This window comes from Dendrobates tinctorius, unplaced genomic scaffold, assembly GCF_039654945.1.
Source record: "Dendrobates tinctorius isolate UK_male_01 unplaced genomic scaffold, ASM3965494v1 ptg000226l, whole genome shotgun sequence".
Classification (NCBI taxonomy): Eukaryota; Metazoa; Chordata; class Amphibia; order Anura; family Dendrobatidae; genus Dendrobates; species Dendrobates tinctorius.
This window is the reverse complement of record NW_027361893.1, coordinates 6,980,180-7,000,440: the sequence shown is the minus strand read 5'-3', so window position 1 is coordinate 7,000,440 and position 20,261 is coordinate 6,980,180. Positions and strand designations below refer to the sequence as shown.

The 20,261-nt window shown below is 45.8% G+C and overlaps 1 pseudogene; it reads left to right on the top strand.

Moving 5' to 3' along the window:
• The window catches only part of LOC141059267 (uncharacterized), a 176,964-nt pseudogene that overhangs the window by 36,214 nt on the left and 120,489 nt on the right, over positions 1–20,261 (top strand).

The following is a 20,261-nucleotide window of genomic DNA, read 5'->3' as shown; positions in this document are numbered from 1 at the left end:
GGTTGGAGTTAGAATTGAGTGGTTTCCACTATTAAGGCACATCAGGGGGTGTCCAAACGCGACATGGCGCCACCATTGATTCCAGCTAATTTTGCGTTCAAAAAGTCAAACGTTGCTCCCTCCCTTTCAAGCCCCGACGTGTGCCCAAACAGTGGTTTACCCAAACATATGGGGTATCAGCGTGCTCAGAAAAAATTGCAAAACAACTTTGGGTGTCTTATTTCTCCTGCTACCCTTGGGAAAATAAAAAATTGGTTGCTAAAAAAATTTTTGTGGAAAAAAAATAATTTTTTATTTGCACGGCTCTGCATTATAAACTTCTGTCAAGCACTTGGGGGTTCAAAGTGCTCACCAGACATCTAGTAAGTTACTTGGAAGGTCTAGGTTCCAAAATGGGGTCACTTGTGGGTGGTTTCTACTTTAGGCACATCAGGGGCTCTGCAAACGTAACGACGCCTGCAGACCATTCCATCAAAGTCTGCATTTCAAAACATCACTACTTCCATTCCGAGCCCCGACGTATGCCCAAACAATGGTTCCCCCCCACATATGGGGTACCAGTGTACTCAGGACAAACTAGACAACAACTTTTGGGGTCCAATTTATCCTGTTACTCTTGTGAAAATAAAAATTGCAGGCTAAAAAATTATTTTTTTGAGGAAAAAAATGATTTTTTATTTTCACGACTGTACGTTATAAACTTCTGTGATGCACCTGGGGGATCAAAGTACTCACTATGCATCTAGATAAGTTCCTTAGGGGGTCTAGTTTCCAAACTGGGGTCATTTTTGGGGAGCTCCAAAGTTTAGACACAGGGGCTCTCCAAACACGACATGGTGTCCGCTAACGACTGGAGCTAATTTTCCATTCAAAAAGTCAAATGGCGCTCCTTCCCTTCTGAGCCCTGCCGTGCGCCCAAACAGTGGTCCCCTCCACATATTGGGTGCCAGCTTACTCAGGACAAACTGGACAGCAACTTTTGGGGTCCAATTTCTCCTGTTACCCTTGGGAAAATAAAAAATAGCGGGCTAAAAAATCACTTTTGAGCAAAAAAAACAATTTTTTTATTTTCTCGGCTCTGCATTTATAAACTTCTGTGAAGCACTTGGGGGTTAAAAGTGCTCACTACACATCCAGATAAGCTCCTTGGGGGGTCTAGTTTCCAAAATGGAGTCACTTGTGGGGGGTTTCTCCTGTTTAGGCACATCAGGGGCTCTGCAAACGCAACATGACGCCCCAGAACATTCCATCAAAGTCTGCATTCCAAAATGGCGCTCCTTCTGAGCTCTCCCTTGCACCGAAACAGTGATTTCCCCCCACATATGGGGTATCTGTGTACTCAGGACAAATTGCACAACAACTTTTCTGGTCCAATTTCTTCTGTTAGCCTTGTGAAAATAAAAAATAGCGGGCTAAAAATCATTTTTGAGCAAAAAAATGATTTTTTATTTTCGCTGCTCTGCATTATAAACTTCTGTGAAGCACTTGGGGGTTCAAAGTGCTCACCACCACACATCTAGATAAGTTCCTTAAGGGGTCTAGTTTCCAAAATGGTGTCACTTGTGGGGGTTTTCACTGTTTAGGCACACGGGGGCTCTTTGAATGTGACATGGTGTCCGCTAATGATTTGAGCTAATTTTCCATTCAAAAAGTCAAATGGCCCTTTTTTTTGTGAAAAAAAAAGTACTTTTTTTTACGGATGAATTTGTGAAGCACCTGGGGGTTCAAAGTGCTCACTATAAATCTAGATAAGTTCCTTGGGGGGGTCTAGTTTCCAAAATAGGGTAACTTGTGGGGGAGCTCCAATGTTTAGGCACACAGGGGCTCTCCAAACGCGACATGGCAACCGCTAAATATTCCAGCACATTTTCCATTCAAAAAGTCAAATGGTGCTCCTTCCCTTCTGAGCCCTGCTGTGCGCCCAAAAAGGTTTATGACCAATTATGAGGTGTCGGTGTACTTAGGAGAAATTGTCCAACAAATTTTAGGATCCATTTTATCCTGCTGCCCATGTGAAAATGCAAAAATTGATGCTAAAAGAAAATTTTTGTTGGAAAAATTAAAATGTCCATTTTTTCCTTCACATGTTTCTTTAGTTCCTGTGAAGCACAAGAAGGGTTAATAATCTTCTTGAATGTAGTTTTGAGCACCTTGAGGGGTGCAGTTTTTAGAATGGTGTTGCTTTTGAGTATTTTCTGCCATATAAACCCCTCAAAGTGACTTCAAATGTGAGGTGGTCCCTAAAAAAAATGGTTTTGTAAATTTTGTTGTAAAATTGAGAAATCACTGGTCAACTTTTAACCCATATAACTTCCTAATAAAAAAAAAATTGTTTCCAAATTTGTGCTGATGTAAAGTAGACATGTGAGAAATGTTATTTATTAACTATTTTGTATCGCATAACTCTCTGGTTTAACCCCTTAGTGACAGAGCAAGTTTGCAGCTTAATGACCAGGCCAATTTTTACAGTTCTGACCACTGTCAATTTATGAGGTTATAACTCTGGAACGCTTTAATAGATCCCGCTGATTCTGACATTGTTTTTTCGTGACATATTTTACTTCATGACAGTGGTAAAATTTCTTCGATATGTCTTGTGTTTATTTATGAAAAAAGCAGAAATATGGCGAAAAATTTTTAAATTTTGCAATTTTAAAACTTTAAATTTTTATGCCCTTAAATCAGAGAGATGTGTCACACAAATTTCTTAATAAATAACATTTCCCACATGTCTACTTTACATCCGAACAATTTTGGAAGCAAGATTTTTTTGTTAGGAAGTTGACCAGCGATTTCTCATTTTTACAACAAAATTTACAAAACCATTTTTTTAGGTACCACATCATATTTAAAGTCATTTTGAGGACAGAAAATACCCAAAAGTGGCACCATTCTAAAAATTAGACCCCTCAAGGTGCTCAAAACCACATTCAAGAAGTTTATTAACCCTTTCACAGGAACTAAAGCAATGTGGAAGGAAAAAATTAACATTTCATTTTTTTGCAAAAAATTTACTTCAGAATCAATTTTTTTTATTTTCTCAAGTATTAAAAGAGAAAACGAACCACAAAATTTGTTGTACAATTTCTCCTGAATACACCGATACCCCATATATGGGGGTAAACCACGCTTTCAGCGCATGGCAGAGCTCGCAAGGGAAGGAGCACCGCTTGACTTTTTCAACGCAGAATTGGCTGGAATTGAGATCGGATGTCATGTTGCGTTCGGAGAGCCCCTGATGTTCCTAAACAGTGGAAACCCCCAACAAGTGAACCCATTTTGGAAACTAGACCCATTAAGGAACTTATCTAGATGTGTGGTGAGCACTTTGAACCTTCAAATGCTTCACAGAAGTTTATAACGTAGAGCCGTGAAAATAAAAAATCATTTTTTTTCCACAAAAATATTTTCGCCCCCAAGTTTTTATTTTTACAAGGGTAACAGGAGAAATCATAACCCCACAGTTGTGTGATTTGTCCTGAGTACGCTGATACCCCATATATAGGGGTAAACCACTGTTTGGGTGCATGGGAGAGCTTGGAAGGGAACGAGTGCCATTTTGGAATGCAGACTTTGATGGAATGGTCTGCGGGCATCATGTTGCGTTTGCAGAGCCCCTGATGGGCCTAAACTGTGGAAACCCCCCACAAGTGACCCCATTTTGGAAACTAGACCCCCCCAAGGAGCTTATCTAGATGTGTGGTGAGCACTTTGAACCCCCAATTGCTTCACAGAAGTTTATAACGCAGAGCCGTGAAAATAAAAAGTATTTTTTATTTCCACAAAAGTGATTTTTTTTTTAGCCCCCAATTTTTAGACCCCCAAAGTAGGTAAATAGTGGAAACCCCTCAATGCTTGCGCTTATCATAGTGATCAAAATGAATGAATGGAATCTGCCAGCCGGAGCCTGCAGATTCCCGGCGGGCGCACTGCGAATGCGCCCGCCATTTTCTTCCGGATCCAAGATGGCGGCGACCATCGCAGGACGCCGATGGGATGCAGGACCACCGGGAGGGGACCCTGGACCTCGGAGAGGTAGCGGGGGGGATCGGGTACCGTATTTCTCTCTCCTCTGATGTGCGGTCACATCAGAGGAAAGAGAAATTAAATGCAAAATCTCAGCTTTTTTTTTGCGGGGATCTCAAAAGCGGGGTCGGTAAAAACCGACCCAATTCATCCAACACTGGGGGGTGCTATTTACTTACTCCACAGCGCCGTGAATTTGCTGCGCTGTGGTTTAAGTACCCTCAATTACCGCCGTTAAAAGGCGTATCGGCGCTCATTAAGGGGTTAACAGAATAAAAATTCAAAATTTCTGCCAAATTTGTTTTTTTTTCACAAATAAGCGCAAAAATTATCGACCTAAATTTACCACTAACATGAAGCCTAATACGTCACGAAGAAAACAATCTCAGAATCGCTAGGATCCATTGAAGCGTTCCTGAGTTATTACCTCATAAATGGACACTGGTCAGAATTGTAAAAATGGCCAGGTCATTAAGGTCAAAATAGGATGGGTCATGAAGGGGTTGAAGTGGGCTTTAGACAAGACTTTACATAAAGACAAGCCCCTCCTCCTCTCTGATTTTTTACAATTCTTTCTAAACATACTGTAACCCTGTAAGTTAACTGCCCAGTCATAGCTTTCATCTAACTATGTATTGGTTATTCCCACTATGTCATAGTTACCTGTAGATATTTCTGCTTCTAGTTCTTCCATCTTGTTTCTCAGGCTTCAGGCGTTTGTGAGCATGCAGTTTAGAGGATTTTGTTTTGTACCAGTCTCCTCCCTGTGGATTGTTTTAGAAATTTTCTTACCTCCCTTCCAAGTGTGTTGTCTTGGGTATTTTTTGCCACACCTCATAACCTTCATCAGTATATTTTCTGGCTTCATGTTTATGTCTAATGTTTTTCTTCCTGTCCCCGCTTCTTCTAGTTTAACGCCCTCCTGATGAATGAAGCGAGTCTTCTGGCGAATGTGTGTTTCCCAGGTTTGTTGAGGTGTATGTAGTCCGTCTCTGGCGAGGAGTCCGTTGTACAGGTAATCACACTGTGGACCAGGAATCCGAATACTTGTTGTCTGCACCTTCGTCTTAGCCAGTTGTTCGTATCAAGGATCCTGTTCCATCTCCTGGTGCCATACCCGTTTACTTGAAGGATAGAAGAAAAAACTACCTGTGCATCCAGTTCCTTTACTTTCTTCCCCAACTCTTCAAAGTCCTTGCAGATTGTCGTTGGGTATTTCCTTGCCGTGTCATTGGTGCCAAAATGTATCTGAAGAAATGGGTGGACGTCCTTGGAACTGATGAACTTTGGTATCCTATCAGTCACATCCTTGATCTTCGCACCTGGGAGGCAGCATACTTCTCTTGCGGTTATGTCTGGTCTGCAGGTGGCTGCTTCTGTACCTCTCAGTAGTGAGTCTCCCATCAATACCACTCTAATTCGCTTCTTGGCTGTACTTTTTGTTGTCACTTCTGGGTGTTGCTGTTTGTCCTTTTCTTCGTTGCTTGCTGGTAGTGCCTCATCCTTAGGTGTGCCATCTTCATTGTGCCTCATCCTTACGTGTGCCATCTTAATCCTCCATATGGCCTTGGTATTGGTTTCTCAGTTGTGTGGTTGGTGATGTCTCCATGGTCTTCTTGCTTTTTTTGTCACATGCTTCCACTCGTCTACTTTTGGAGGTTCTCTGACACTTTCTTCACCTTCTGTGACCAGTAGAGATGCTTCTGTTCTGTCTAAGAAGGCTTCATTTTTTTGAGTTTCAAAGTTGCAATTCTTTCTTCCAGACCCCGCACCTTTTCTTCTAAAAGGGCCGGTAGTCTACACTTCGGGCAGGTGAAGTTGGATTCTTCTTCTGGTTGATCTGTGAATATCTAGCACATGTTGCAGTTCACCATGTAGTTGTCACATCTGCCATGTTGCTCCTAGATCTTGCTGACTTTCTGCATGTCTTTCTTCTTGTGTAATCTACTGTGTGTAACCTTCTTGCGTAATCTGCTGTGTTTTTTCCTACCTGTGTAATATACTCAATCAGCCAAGCTTTCTTGCAATAATGTCCTAGAGGCAAAAATTTGCGCGCTGTAAGGCATGTGGTTTGGCGATGCTTTCCAAGCAGCTGGTCCCGGCTGTATCCAACGATCTTCTTGCTGAGTGAAACTCTTCGCTTTTCCCAGAAGTCACCTGGACTATGCAAATTACCTTCCTCTAGCTTCAATCCCTGGTTTTGTGTTATTTCCAGCTTTACAGAGGATGATAACACCGTAGAAATAAGAATAATAGGCCTCAGTTACCACAACTGTCTACAAGGAAAACTGTTGCTCATAGCAGCCAATCACACCTCAGCTTTCATCTTTTAAACAGCTCTGGTGAAAGTAAAGATGCTTAGTGATTGGTTTCTATGGGCAACACAGGCAGTGTAACCTGTTGTGGTCAAGAAGATGTACCTATGAAATATAAAGATATTAGATATTTATTTATTACATTTGCAAAAGGATGTTTGTGTTCCCTTTATTTCTTTGAGCAGTATATATACCGTATATACTCGTGTATAAGCCGAGATTTTCAGCCCATTTTTTGGGGCTGAAAGTCCCCCTCTTGGCTTATACACAAGTCATACACCTGGGGGGTTGGCGGGGGAGGGGGGTGTCACGCATCATACTTACCCCCCTGGCACGGTCTCTGCAGCCCCCCCGCTTCTCCACGTTCTCACTTCCTGCCTTCAGTGGTCACGAGGTACCGCTCATTAAACTCATGAATATGCGCATATTCATGAGTGTAATGAGCGGTACCACGTGACTTCTGAAGGCAGGAAGGGAGACCATGGAGAAGCGGGGCTGCAGAGACCGCGCCAGGAGGGGGTAAGTATAGCGATATTCACCTGTCCGGGGTCCATTGCTGCTCACCGCTGTCTGCTGCGCTGTGTCAGTGATATTTAGCCAGCAGAGGGCACGGTGACGTTGTTACTGCCCGCCGCACCCTCTGCTGCCTGAACGTCACAGACAGACAATGTGGCAGACAGCGGTGAGCAGCGATGCACCCCGGACAGGTGAATATCTCGGGTGCCGGGTCCTAAGCAGGAGAGGTGAGTATGGCATATTTTTTTTTGCAGCAGCAGCATATGGGGGTATAATATATGGAGCATCTAATGGAGGCATAATATATGGAGCATCTAATGGAGGCATAATATATGGAGCATCTAATGGAGGCATATTCTATGGAGCAGCATATGGGGGCATATTCTATGGGGCAGCATATGGGGCAGCATATGGGGGTATATTCTATGGAGCAGCATATGGGGGCATAGTCTATAGAGCAGCATATGGGGGTATATTCTACAGAGCAGCATATGGGGGCATAGTCTATAGAGCAGCATATGGGGGCATAGTCTATGGAGCAGCATATGGGGGCATATTCTATGGAGCAGCACATGGGGGCATATTCTATGGAGCAGCACATGGGGGCATATTCTGTGGGGCAGCATATGGGGGCATAGTCTATGGAGCAGCATATGGGGGCATAGTCTATGGGGCAGCATATGGGGGCATAGTCTATGGAGCAGCATATGGGGGCATATTCTATGGAGCAGCACATGGGGGCATATCCTTTGGAGCAGCATATGGGGGCATATTCTGTGGGGCAGCATATGGGGGCATAGTCTATGGAGCAGCATATGGGGGCATAGTCTATGGAGCAGCATATGGGGGTATTTTCTACAGAGCAGCATATGGGGGCATATTCTATGGAGCAGCATATGGGGGCATATTCTATGGAGCAGCATATGGGGGCATAGTCTATGGAGCAGCATATGGGGGCATAGTCTATGGAGCAGTATATGGGGGCATAGTCTATAGAGCAGCATATGGGGGTATATTCTACAGAGCAGCATATGGTGGCATAGTCTATGGGGCAGCATATGGGGGCATAGTCTATGGAGCAGCATATGGGGGCATAGTCTATGGAGCAGCATATGGGGGCATATTCTATGGAGCAGCATATGGGGGCATATTCTGTGGGGCAGCATATGGGGGCATAGTCTATGGAGCAGCATATGGGGGCATAGTCTATGGAGCAGCATATGGGGGCATATTCTATGGAGCAGCATATGGGGGCATATTCTATGGAGCAGCATATGATGGCATAATCTATGGAGCATCTTATAGGGGCATAATCTATGGAGCATTTTATGGGGGAATAATCTATGGAGCATCTTACGGGGGCATAATCTATGGAGCATCTAATGGGGACATATTCTATGGAACATATGGGGCCATAACCTTTATGGAGCATTATATGGGGCATATTATTCTATGGAGCATCTTATGGGGGCATTATTTACCTTTGTGCAGCATTATATGGGGTGTATTTTGTATGGAGCATCTTATGGGGCCCATCATGAACTGTATGGAGCATTATATGGGGCTCCTGATTCAATATGGATATTCAAAAACATTTAACCTACTGATGTCTCAATTAATTTTACTTTTATTGGTATCTATTTTTATTTTTGAAATTTGCCAGTAGCTGCTGGTCAATAAGTTTTAAGTCAATAAGTTTTCCCAGTTTTTTTGTGGCAAAATTAGGGGGGTCGGCTTATACATGGGTCAGCTTATACACGAAAAAAAAAGTAGGGATCCATCAGGGGGAGGTCACTTTGCCGTGGTTGATGGGCTTACATAAATTGGCCAATTTGTGCACTAAGAACCTTCATTTTCATCTTACTGTAAGTAAAAAAAATTTTTTTAAAAAAATATTTTTGAGGATTATTATCTAAATTGAATGGTTTTAATGTTTTTCTGTGTTTCACATGGCCTAGATTCATGTACATGTGCTGCTGTATTCTTTTTCTCTATATATTTTATTATATATATTTTTTTCATATTACAGCTCTGGCAAAAATTCAAAGGCCACTGCAAAATTTTCAGTTTGTCTGATTTTCCTCTTTAAAGGTATATTTTTGTGTAAGATGTAAATTGCTCTTTCACTCTATAAACTACTGACAACATGTCTCCGAATTTCCAAGCAATACATTTTGTGTTTATTTTCAGAAAATGAGAAATGATCAAAAGAAGAAAAAAATGCAGTGCTTGCAGACCTAAAATAAAACAGGTTCATAATCATTTAGAAACAACAATACTAATTTTTAACTCAGGAAGAGTTCAGAAATCAATATTTTGTGAAAACAACCATTATTTTTAATCACAGCTTTCATGCGTCTTGGCTGCTTTCCACCAGTCTTTCACACTGCTTTTAGGTGACCTTATGCCACTCCTGGTGCAAATATTTAAGCAGTTTTTTATTTGATGCTTATCACTGTCCATCTTCCTCTTGATTACATTCCAGAGGTTTTCAATGGGGTTCAGGTCTGGAGATTGGGCTGGCCATGACAGGGTTTTGATGTGGTGATCCTTCATCCACACATTGATTGACCTAGCTATTGTTGCATGACTGTGACGGGCTCAGCTCCAGCTGAGCCCTTTTTTTTGAGTGGACCCTCTGGGTCGTGGCACCCACCCACCGAGGGCGAGCTGATCTTGTGAGAATCCACCCCCTATACAGGGAGTGTCAGGGGCAAGACCAAGGGGGTGAGCCACCACGACTGCTGGGACCAGACGGCCGGCTCAGGGAAACACTGTGGGCAAGTGTCTGATGACAGATATCCAGGCATGGTGCGGTTAGGGAACACACCAAGGTCCAAGGCTAGGTGCAAGGCAAGGTGCATGTGTAGGTGTAGGGGACACGCCAGGGTTCAAGGCAAGGTGCAAGGCAAGGTGTGTGTGTAGGGGACACGCCAGGGTTCTCAAAACGAGACAGGGTGCATGTGTAGAGACACGCCAAAGCACAAGGTACGAGACAGAGTGCGTGTATAGAGACACGCCAAGACACAAGATACAAGACAGAGTGTGTGTGTGGAGACACGCCAAAGCACAAGGTGGAAGACAGAGTGCGTGTGTAGAGACACGCCAAGGTCAGGGTTCAAGGCAGGGTGCGTGCTAGGAGCCACGCCAGGGTTCAAGGCAGGGTGCATGCTAGGAGCCACGCCAGGGTTCAGAGCAGGACGCGTGCTAGGAGCCACGCGGGACGCACACCTCACTGACCAGTGCACACGGCTGTAACGCCAGCACGAGGCACAACCTTGGCACAGGAGGTGGGCAAAGGAACCTTCATGCTAGGAGCCACGCCAGGTTCAGGGAAGGGTGCGTGCTAGGAGCCACGCCAGGGTTCAAAGCAGGGTGCGTACTAGGAGCCACGCCAGGGTTCTAAGCAAGGACAAGGCAAATAACAAGGCAAGGAACAAGGCAAGGAACACAGAGCAGAACATAGGCAGAAACAGAGCCAGGTCAGAGCGCGGACAGAGTCTAGCAGCGGAGCATAGGCAGAAGCCCAGAGCCAGGCCAAGGGAAGACCTTGGGACTAGACTAGGAAATGTGCAAGAGAGCACCATAGGACAGAGTTTGGAAAACCAGGCAGAAGCGAGAACATGAAAAGTACTACAAGGCTCAGAATAGCAAAGACCAGACATGGCAAAACAGGCAAGGCAGAGAACAGAAGAAGGACTACAAGTCAAAGAATAGCTAAGGCGAGACATAGCAAAACAGGTTAAGGCAGAAAACAGTGGAAGTACTACAAGGCAAAGCAAGGCAAAGACAAACATGGCACGAGAGACAACACAAGACATGGCACAAGACAAGAGGCGGAATACGAGCACGGAGCGTGTGCAGAGACGCACTACAGAGCAAAGTGCAAGGGCACAGAATAGAGGGTGCAACCCCACAGACCAAGAGCCATGCAGGGAAGCAACACAATAATCAGGCCCTGAGCATAGGAAGGGGCGGTCTAATATAGGGCATAGCACCTCCTCTTCCGCGTCAGGACCAGGGTAGCACTTCCAGTTCAGATGCTCCAGGATCACAGAGCGTGGTCACATGATCAGGGTTTCAGATATGAGGAGATGATTGCAGAGCCAGACAGTGCAGGATCCTAGGAAAGGTCACATGATCAGAGTTTCAGACATGACGAGGTGATTGCAGAACCAGACAGTGCAGGATCCTTGGAAAGGTTACATGATCAGAGTTTCAGACATGAAGAGATGACTGCAGAACCAGACAGTGCAGGATCCTTGGAAAGACACATGATCAGGGATTCTAGACATGACGAGAAGGTCACAGAAGGCAAAGCAGAAACACAGGCATCCTGTAGCTCAGCAGACATGAGGTGAGTGTGCACACTGCTCTAGGGAACAAGCAGTATAGCAGACACAAGGTGTGCATGCACACCGCTCCAGGGGTTCATGAGGCAAAACAGACATGGCGGACGTGACAATAACACATTGTCCTGCTGGAAAAAAACTGTCCTCAGAGTTGGGGAACATTATCTGAGCAGAAGGAATCAACTGTTTTTCCAGGATAACCTTGTATGCGGCTTGATTCATACGTCCTTCGCAAATATTAACCTGCCCAATTCCAGCCTTGCTGAAGCATCCCCAGATTATCACCGATCCTCCACCAAATTTCACAGTCGGTGCTGGATACTGTGGCTTGTATGCCTCTCCAGGTCTCCATCTAACCATTAGATGACCAGGTGTTGGGCAAAGCTGAAAATTAGACTCATCAGAGAAGATTACCTTACTCCAGTCCTCTATGGTCCAATCCTTAAGATCTTTGGCAATCTTCAGCTTGTCTCTAATTTGCTTCTCATTGATGAAAGGATTTTTTTTCTAGCTTCACGTGACTTGAGCCCTGCCTCTAGGAGCCTGTTACAAACTGTTCTTGCCATGCACTTCACCCCAGCTGCCATTTGCCATTCCTTTTGTAGCTCACTTGATGTCATCCTGCGGTTTCTGAGTAACATTCGAATAAGATGACGGTCATCCCAGTTAGTGGAGATTCGTTTCTGCCCTCTGCCGATCTGTAGCTTTGTTGTCCCCAATGTCTTCTGCTTGACTTCATTGTAATGGACTGCCGTCTTAGAAATGTTAAGTTTGAAGACTTTGGGATCAGATAATTTCCATGGTGTTTTGTGCAAACAAAAAACCTTTTATAAAAGCCTCAAACTTCTGTGTTTGAATCAGACATGAGATCTAACGTGTTATAAGATTACAGTGCGGGAAAGAGGGGAAACATTCATATAGACGGCCGGTGGTGATGGAGTCAGTGACGGACTCTGGCCAAATATGTTTCAAGAGCCATAGTAGAAGATGAAGATTTTGTCCTCATCATGAAGTAGTTAGTTAGTATTTAGTAGATATCAAGAAGAAAACTAAATTCTGTAAAATAATGAATCTCATATGTTTCCCTTATTATATCCAGCAATTGTATTATTACACAGGATTTTTATGATGTGACATCGGCTCATCTTCTTCTCATTCAGGTCTCTACAATATCGGATTCTCTCATTGAAGATCTTCAACAAAAGAGAATTTTCCTGATTTACCCATCAAGGATGGATATGGACAGAGAAAAGATGGCAGAGAAAATGTTACATCTAACCCTAGAGATCCTCTTCCAGCTTACTGGAGAGGTGAGATATTCTGATGCCATCACATTACAACATTCTTATCTATGGGAAAAACAGATGGACAGAACTGGAGAGGTGAGGACTCTGGAAATGTCTGTACTGAGAATTATTAATATGTCTCTCCATAAGCAGAATTACACAGTAGTGAAGAAGACCTCTAGTGAGTGCTGTCAGGACCCCATGTCTGAAGGATGGGGAAGATCCCTGAGCTCAGTCAAGGGGCCTCCACCTCACCCCCTGTTACATGAGGACACTGATGACCAGAAGATCCTAGAACTCACCTACAAGATGATTGAGTTGCTGACTGGAGAGGTGACACTGCTGGGAATGCTGGGATATTATACAGTAACACTATGAAGAGATCGGGGGGATGACGGTATCATTGTATGTGTCAGGTTCCTATAAGGTGTCAGGATGTCGCCATCTATTTCTCCATGGAGGAGTGGGAGTATTTAGAAGGACACAAAGATCTGTACAAGGACGTCATGATGGAGGTTCCCCAGCCCCTCACATCACCAGGTAATATACAGGACTAAATACACACGGCCTATAATTATCTGTATGTAAAGAATGAATTCAGTCTCTGTATGTGTTTCCTCCAGATCTATCCAGTAAGATGACAACACCAGAGAGATGTCCCCATCCTCTTCTTCCACAGGACTGTAAACAAGAAGATCCCCATGCTCCTCAGGATCATCAGGTAGATGGAGAGAAGGTGTCATGAGATCTCCCCTATGATGTATAGACAGCTGTGAAGGTCTTGTGCTCAGTCTTGTTTTAACAACCAGTATTCTGATGTACAATAACAAATTGTATTGTGGTACCGTAATCCTGCCTGAAGAAGGACCCACTGTGCTCTGAAAGCTTGCAAGCATATTATTTTCTGGTTAGCCAATAAAGGTATCACTCCTAGAATACTTCTGTCATCATTGGGCAAAAAAGTATTCACAACAACCAGTATTATATGTTTTATACTTATGTAATGAGAATGGTGGAGATGGCAGGATTAGAGCTGATCATAGATGTGAATTCTCCATCTGTCTGTGACTTTTACAATATTTGTTTCAGGGTGAAGATCTGACCCATATTAATACTACAGAGATATGTGTGAAGGGTGATGAGCGGTGTAAAGAGGAGATTCCCACATATGACTACCCAGGTGAGTAGTAACCACTAAATGCAGAGAAGTCACAGATTCTTCTCAGTCACCGGCTGTAGCTGCTTTATCGATGGTGTAGTCCAGCCGTATTACCATGATCACCGTTTTGCCTCTAGACCACAACATTCTCCTCCACCCAAAACTGTTCAAATAACTTTGGGCATTGAAAGCCCTTTTATATAGAACTTACCACCTGGAGGATCCACTTACCCCCTGGGATTAGAAGTTGCTGACCGTTGCCTGCCCAGATCTGTAAACTACAAAGCCAAATGACAGCACACGTAGAATGTGCTAACAAGATAGAAAATCACTTGAAGAAAAATATTATGATGGGCCTGTGTAGCGGGTAGCAAGAGTGGACCCTCTGGGTTGAGATACTGGGATCCCTCGGGCGAGCTGGCCAGGTGGCGCCGACTCCTATACAGGGCCCGAAGGAGTCGAATACCGCGACAGCTGATACCAAGAGGGGCGGCTCAGGTGCATATGAGACAACAAGGCAGTGAGTCAGGAGCGACCAGAGTCAGGAGCGACCAGACGGGGCCAGAGTACCGTACAGGAAGGCACACGATAATTAGGCGCCTCCAAGAAGGAGGAGCCGCCTCTTATACCCCACGCCGGCTCCCGATTGGATATCACTCCTCAGGGAAGGTGCTGAAGGGGTTAAGAGGAGATGAGAGCGCGCACTCGTGGCCTAAGGCGCATGCCCGGAGCTAGAGCTGGGCAGAAGCAGGAAGAAGGAGAGAGCTCATGCTGGATCCCCGGGTGGCCGGACGAGAGGCAGGAGTCGCAGCACGGCGCCGGGAGAGGTAAGCGGAGGACCGGGGGCCACAAGTGGCCGAGGCAGCAGGACCGGGCACCGGCATGGCTGCCGACGCCGGCGTGATAGCCGGCACCAGCATGACAGTACCCCACCTTTACATCTCCTCCTCCTCCTGAGATTGGTCAAGAGTCTCTTCAGAATGCGGGGAGCATCAACATTCTCTTGAGGTTCCCAAGACCTCTCCTCAGGACCAAACCCCTTCCAATCGATAAAGAAGGTCTTTCCCCTAAGCTTCTTCATGGCCAAAATATCTTACTTCAAAGACGTCATCGGCCCCTACTGACTGAGGAACAACAGGAGGCATAGGACAAAACTGATTGAGGATGACCGGTTTCAGGAGCGAGACATGGAAGACGTTAGGGACCCGGAGTGAAGAAGGCAGCCTCAATTTATAGGCCACATTGTTGATGCGTCCAAGAATCTCAAAGGGCCCGATGTACCAAGGGCCCAGCTTATAAGAAGGGATTTTCAAGCGGATGTGTTTTGTCGACAGCCAGACTTTGTCTCCTGGATGGTATGGTGGGAGATCCCTCCGCCTCTTGTCGGCATATCTTTTCATCCTGTCTGCAGCTTGTATGAGAGCCTCCTTGGTCCTCCTCCAGACTTGGGCAAACTCTTAGGAGAGAGCATCGGCGGCAGGTACGCCCGAAAATGAAGATACTGGAAGAGGTACGCCTGGGTTCTGACCGAAGACCACAAAAAACGGGGACTTGGTGGATTAATTGGAATGATTGTTATGGGCGAACTCTGCCCACGGAAGAAGATCGACCCAATTGTCTTGATGGGCGTCAGAGAAGTTCCGCAAGTAGGAGGTCAAGACTTGGTTGACCCGTTCAACTTGCCCGTTGGTCTGTGGGTGATAAGCGGAAGAAAAATCCAGAGATATGCCCAAGAGTTTACAGAGTGCTCTTCAGAAGCGGGAGGTAAACTGTACCCCGCGGTCAGACACGATCTGCTGAGGAAGCCCATGTAATCTGAAAATCTGATGAATGAAGATTTTAGCCAATTGAGGTGCCGTGGGCAAGCCAGGTAATGGAACAAAATGGGCCATTTTGGAAATCCGATCGACTACTACCAGAATAGTCGTGCATCCGGAAGAGCGGGGTAGATCGGTAACAAAATCCATGGCGATATGTTGCCAAGGAGCTTCGGGAATCGGCAACGGCTGAAGGAGGCCGGAGGGCAAGCTTCTAGGTACCTTGTTCCTGGTGCAAATTGAGCAGGAGGCCACGAAATCCAACACATCCTGGCGGAGAGAAGGCCACCAGTAATAACGGGAAACCAGAGCAAGAGTCTTCTTGATGCCAACATGTCCAGCGATCTTCAAGGAGTGACCCCAGCATAGTACTTCTACCCTTTTGTCTTGTGGGACTAGGGTCTTGCCAGGCGGCACGGAACGAAGACTCACGGGAGCTACAGTGATAAACCGGGCAGGATCGATAACATGCGACGGAGCCTCCTCCACTTCGGGTAACTGCAAGGACTGGGAGAGTGCATCTGCTTTGATATTTTTATCACCGGGTCTGAAGTGGAGCTCGAAGTGGAAGCTAGAGAAAAACAATGACCACCTTGCTTGTCTGGAGTTGAGTCTTTGAGCCGACTGGAGGTAGGCCAGGTTTTTGTGGTCAGTGAATATTGTGAAGGAATGAACTGCCCCTTCCAGAAGATAACGCCACTCCTCCAGTGCCATCTTTATGGCCAGCAACTCTCGATCCCCAATCGTGTAGTTACATTCTGCGGGTGAAAATGACTTGGAGAAGAACCCACACGGAGCCACCCGCCCTGTAGAAGATGCATCCACCTCCAAGACGAAGGGCTTGCCGACCTATGGCCGATGCAAAACCGGAGCTGTGGCGAAGGCCCGCTTCAGGGTGAGAAATTCGTCTTCAGCTTCAGAGGGCCAGATGTTCGGTCTTGCTCCCTTCCGAGTAAGGGCAACGATAGGCTTGGTTATAGCAGAGAAGTGCGGGACGAATTGCCTATAATAATTTGCGAAACCCAAGAATCTTTAAATGGCTTTCACTCCGACAGATCGCGGCCATTTGAGCACCGCGGACAATTTCTCTGGGTCCATTCGCAACCCCGAGTCCGTGATAACATACCCTAAGAAGGGTAGGGAGGTCTGTTCAAATAGGCATTTCTCTAGCTTGAAACACAAGAAGAAAACACAGAATGACAAATTTGCAAAAATACACTGCAGTAAAGAATATGACAGTAATCAGCAAGTGCTGGTATAAAGATGATAACAAATACAGGGTATTTAGTCGATACGTTTTTTGCAAAAAAATGTATACCAAGCCACTCCACCTCGTCACGGTAACCCTTAACGGAGCAGTCCCTATCTAATGTATTTAAAACCTGAACATATGAACAGTGTCTAAATGAACAGGATTTCAGACAGGCGCTTCCTAGTGTGGGCACGTGGTGTAAGACGGCTCTGTCTCTTGTGTGACATGCACATAAAGAGCCGTCTTACACCACGTGCCCACACTAGGAAGCGTCTGTCTGAATCCTGTTCATTTAGACACTGTTCCTGTGTTCAGGTTTTAAATACATTAGATAGGGACTGCTCCGTTAAGGGTTACCGTGACGAGGTGGAGTGGCTTGGTATACATTTTTTGCAAAAAACTTATTGACTAAATACCCTGTATTTGTTATCTTTTTACCAGCACTTGCTGACTATTGTCATTTTTTTACTGCAGAGTATTTTTGCACATTTGTCATTCTGTTTTCTTTTTGTGTTTCAGTCAGTGGGTGGTGTGAACACTGTCCGACCGACTTGTTCACATTTGTGCATGTCACATGTGTTTTTAATCCATTTTTTCCTTGCTTATTCATGGTTTGGGAGACTCCACCCCTCTCTTGTGTGACATGCACATAAAGAGCCGTCTTACACCACGTGCCCAAACTTGGAAGCGCCTGTCTGAATCCTGTTCATTTAGACGCTGTTCATGTGTTCAGGTTTTAAATACATTAGATAGGGACTGCGCCGTTAAGGGTTACCGTGACGAGGTGGAGCAGCTTGGTATACATTTTTTGTAAAAAACTTATCGACTAAATACCCTGTATTTGTTATCATCTTTATACCAGCACTTGCTGATTACTGTCATATTCTTTACTGCAGTGTATTTTTGCAAATTTGTCATTCTGTGTTTTCTTTGTCAGGAACACCGCACTGAACTTGCTCACTGAGCCAGTGCGCGTGTCCTGAGTAAAGCGAACTGTGCTCAAAGATACCTGTGGAGTGGACAGCAGTTGAGTAGATGCGTACTTCAGAGCCGCAGGACCTGAAGCACGTGACTGCTGGGGGCGTGGACGAAACTTCAGAGAGCAAGGAGCTGCAAGAGAACTCCTAGCAGGGTAACTGCGAGACAAAGTTACCAAGGGGCATAGACAGGGAGAATGGTCAGACGTAGCCAATGAGTCAACACACAGAGATAGCTGTAAGGTACAAGAGGGGCAAGCAGAGAGTAGTTAGGTCACAGGCAATGAGTCATACACAGAGATAGTAAGGCAGTACAGAATCAGCAGGCAAACTCACAACGGGAAACAGAACCGGGTCAGAACCATATAAACAAGCTACTATAACAACAAACAGGCACACAGGGGTCAGCACACTAGGTCAAAGGCAAAAGTATAACTGTCAGGGATTGAAGCTTCCCAGGGGTTTAAGAAGCTCTCCCAGAACCAGAAAGAGGCCACAGTCATTAACCCCAGGTGTGCAGGTCAAAACCTGCACCGAGCTCCAGACATTAACCCCTGACGTGCAGCTCAAAAACCTGCACTGGGATTATGACAGTACCCCCCTCTCAACGGGGGGCCTCTGGACCCCCAGGCTTCCCCGGGTACTTGGCATGGAAAGCCCGAACCAAGCGATCTGCATGTACAGAGTGAGCAGGGACCCATGAGCGCTCCTCTGGTCCATATCCCTTCCAGTGGACCAAGTACTGCAAAGAGCGGTGCACCCGCCGAGAGTCCACAATATGTCCAACCTCATACTCCAATTGACCCTCCACCAGCACTGGAGGAACAGGCTCGGAGTCCTCTTTGACAGACCCTACGGATTTCAACAGATACTTATGGAACACATTGGATATTTTTAAGGAGACGGGGAGACGCAACCTATATGCCACTGGGTTGACTATCTCCATAACCTCGTACGGACCAATGAACTTTGGTCCCAACTTAGCTGATGGTACCTTTAAGTTGATGTAACGTGTGGAGAACCAAACCTTCTCTCCCACCTGAAACATGTCTCCCGAGGCTCTCTTTTTGTCAGAAAAATATTTGTATCTCCCCTGGGCCCGAGAGATATTACGCCGGACTTCAGCCCAGAGGTCTTTTAACCATTGAACGGACCCCTCTGCCCCTGGACAATCGGAATCCACCTGTGAAAACTCCTCAAAATGCGGATTAAACCCATAGTTAATCAGGAATGGGGACATGTTGGTGGACTGACTCACCCGGTTGTTAAAAGCGAATTCCGCCAACGGTAACGCATCACACCAATCCTCCTGTCTGGCGGAGGTCAGACACCTGAGAATTTGTTCGAGGGATTGATTGGTGCATTCTGTCTGACCATTACTCTCCGGGTGATATGCCGACGAGAAGGAGAGTGAGATGCCCAATTTCATACAGAACGCCCTCCAAAATTTGGCCACAAACTGCACACCTCTGTCAGACGCAACATTCAGGGGTACCCCATGCAATCGGACCACATGCTGCACAAACAACCTTGACAATGTTTCTGCTGAGGGTAATGCTGCCAAGGGAATGAAATGGGCCTGTTTAGAAAACCTATCCACCACCACCCAGATCACGGTAATGCCCCTGGAAGGTGGAAGGCCGGTAATAAAATCCATGGAAATGTGAGTCCATGGCCTATCAGGAACCGGTAAAGGTATGAGTTCCCCAGCCGGTCGGTTCTGCGAACTTTTGGAACGGGCACACATGCCACAAGCAGAAACAAATTCCTTGACATCGGACCTTAATGAAGGCCACCAAAAACCCCTGGCTACTGCCTCTCTAGTAGCCGTGATACCTGGATGAACACTCAACCTAGACTCATGAAACTCCTGCAGAAGTCTAGGCCGCAAAGAATCCGGAATAAACAGTTTATCCCCCGGCCTGGTTTCCGGAGCTAGGGCCTGAGCCCTTAGAATTTCTTGTTCCAACTCAGTTGAGACCCCCGCCACTACCACCCCTGGGGGAAGAATGGAGGACGGCGGCTCAGAAGGAGACACTGGATCAAAACTTCTGGACAGGGCATCCGCTTTAACATTTTTGGACCCCGGTCGAAAAGTAATGGAGAACTGAAATCGTGAAAAAAAAAAAGTGACCAACGGGCTTGTCTAGGAGTAAGCCTCTTAGCAGATTCAAGGTATGCCAAGTTTTTGTGATCCGTGACAACCGGGATAGGGTGAGCCGCCCCTTCCAAAAAGTGCCTCCATTCCTCAAATGCCAGATTGACCGCAAGAAGTTCTCTATTGCCTACATCATAGTTTTTCTCAGCTGAGGAGAACTTCTTGGAGAAGAAGGCACAGGGTTTGAGATTGGTAAGGGTGGCCGGACCCTGGGACAGCACAGCCCCCACCCCCACTTCAGAAGCATCCACCTCCACAATGAATGGTTTGGACGGGTCTGGTTGTACCAACATCGGGGCAGACATGAAACATTTTTTAATCGCTGAGAAGGACTCCTTAGCGAGTACAGACCAATTTTTTACATCCGCGCCCTTCTGGGTAAGATCTGTGAGTGGTTTAACCA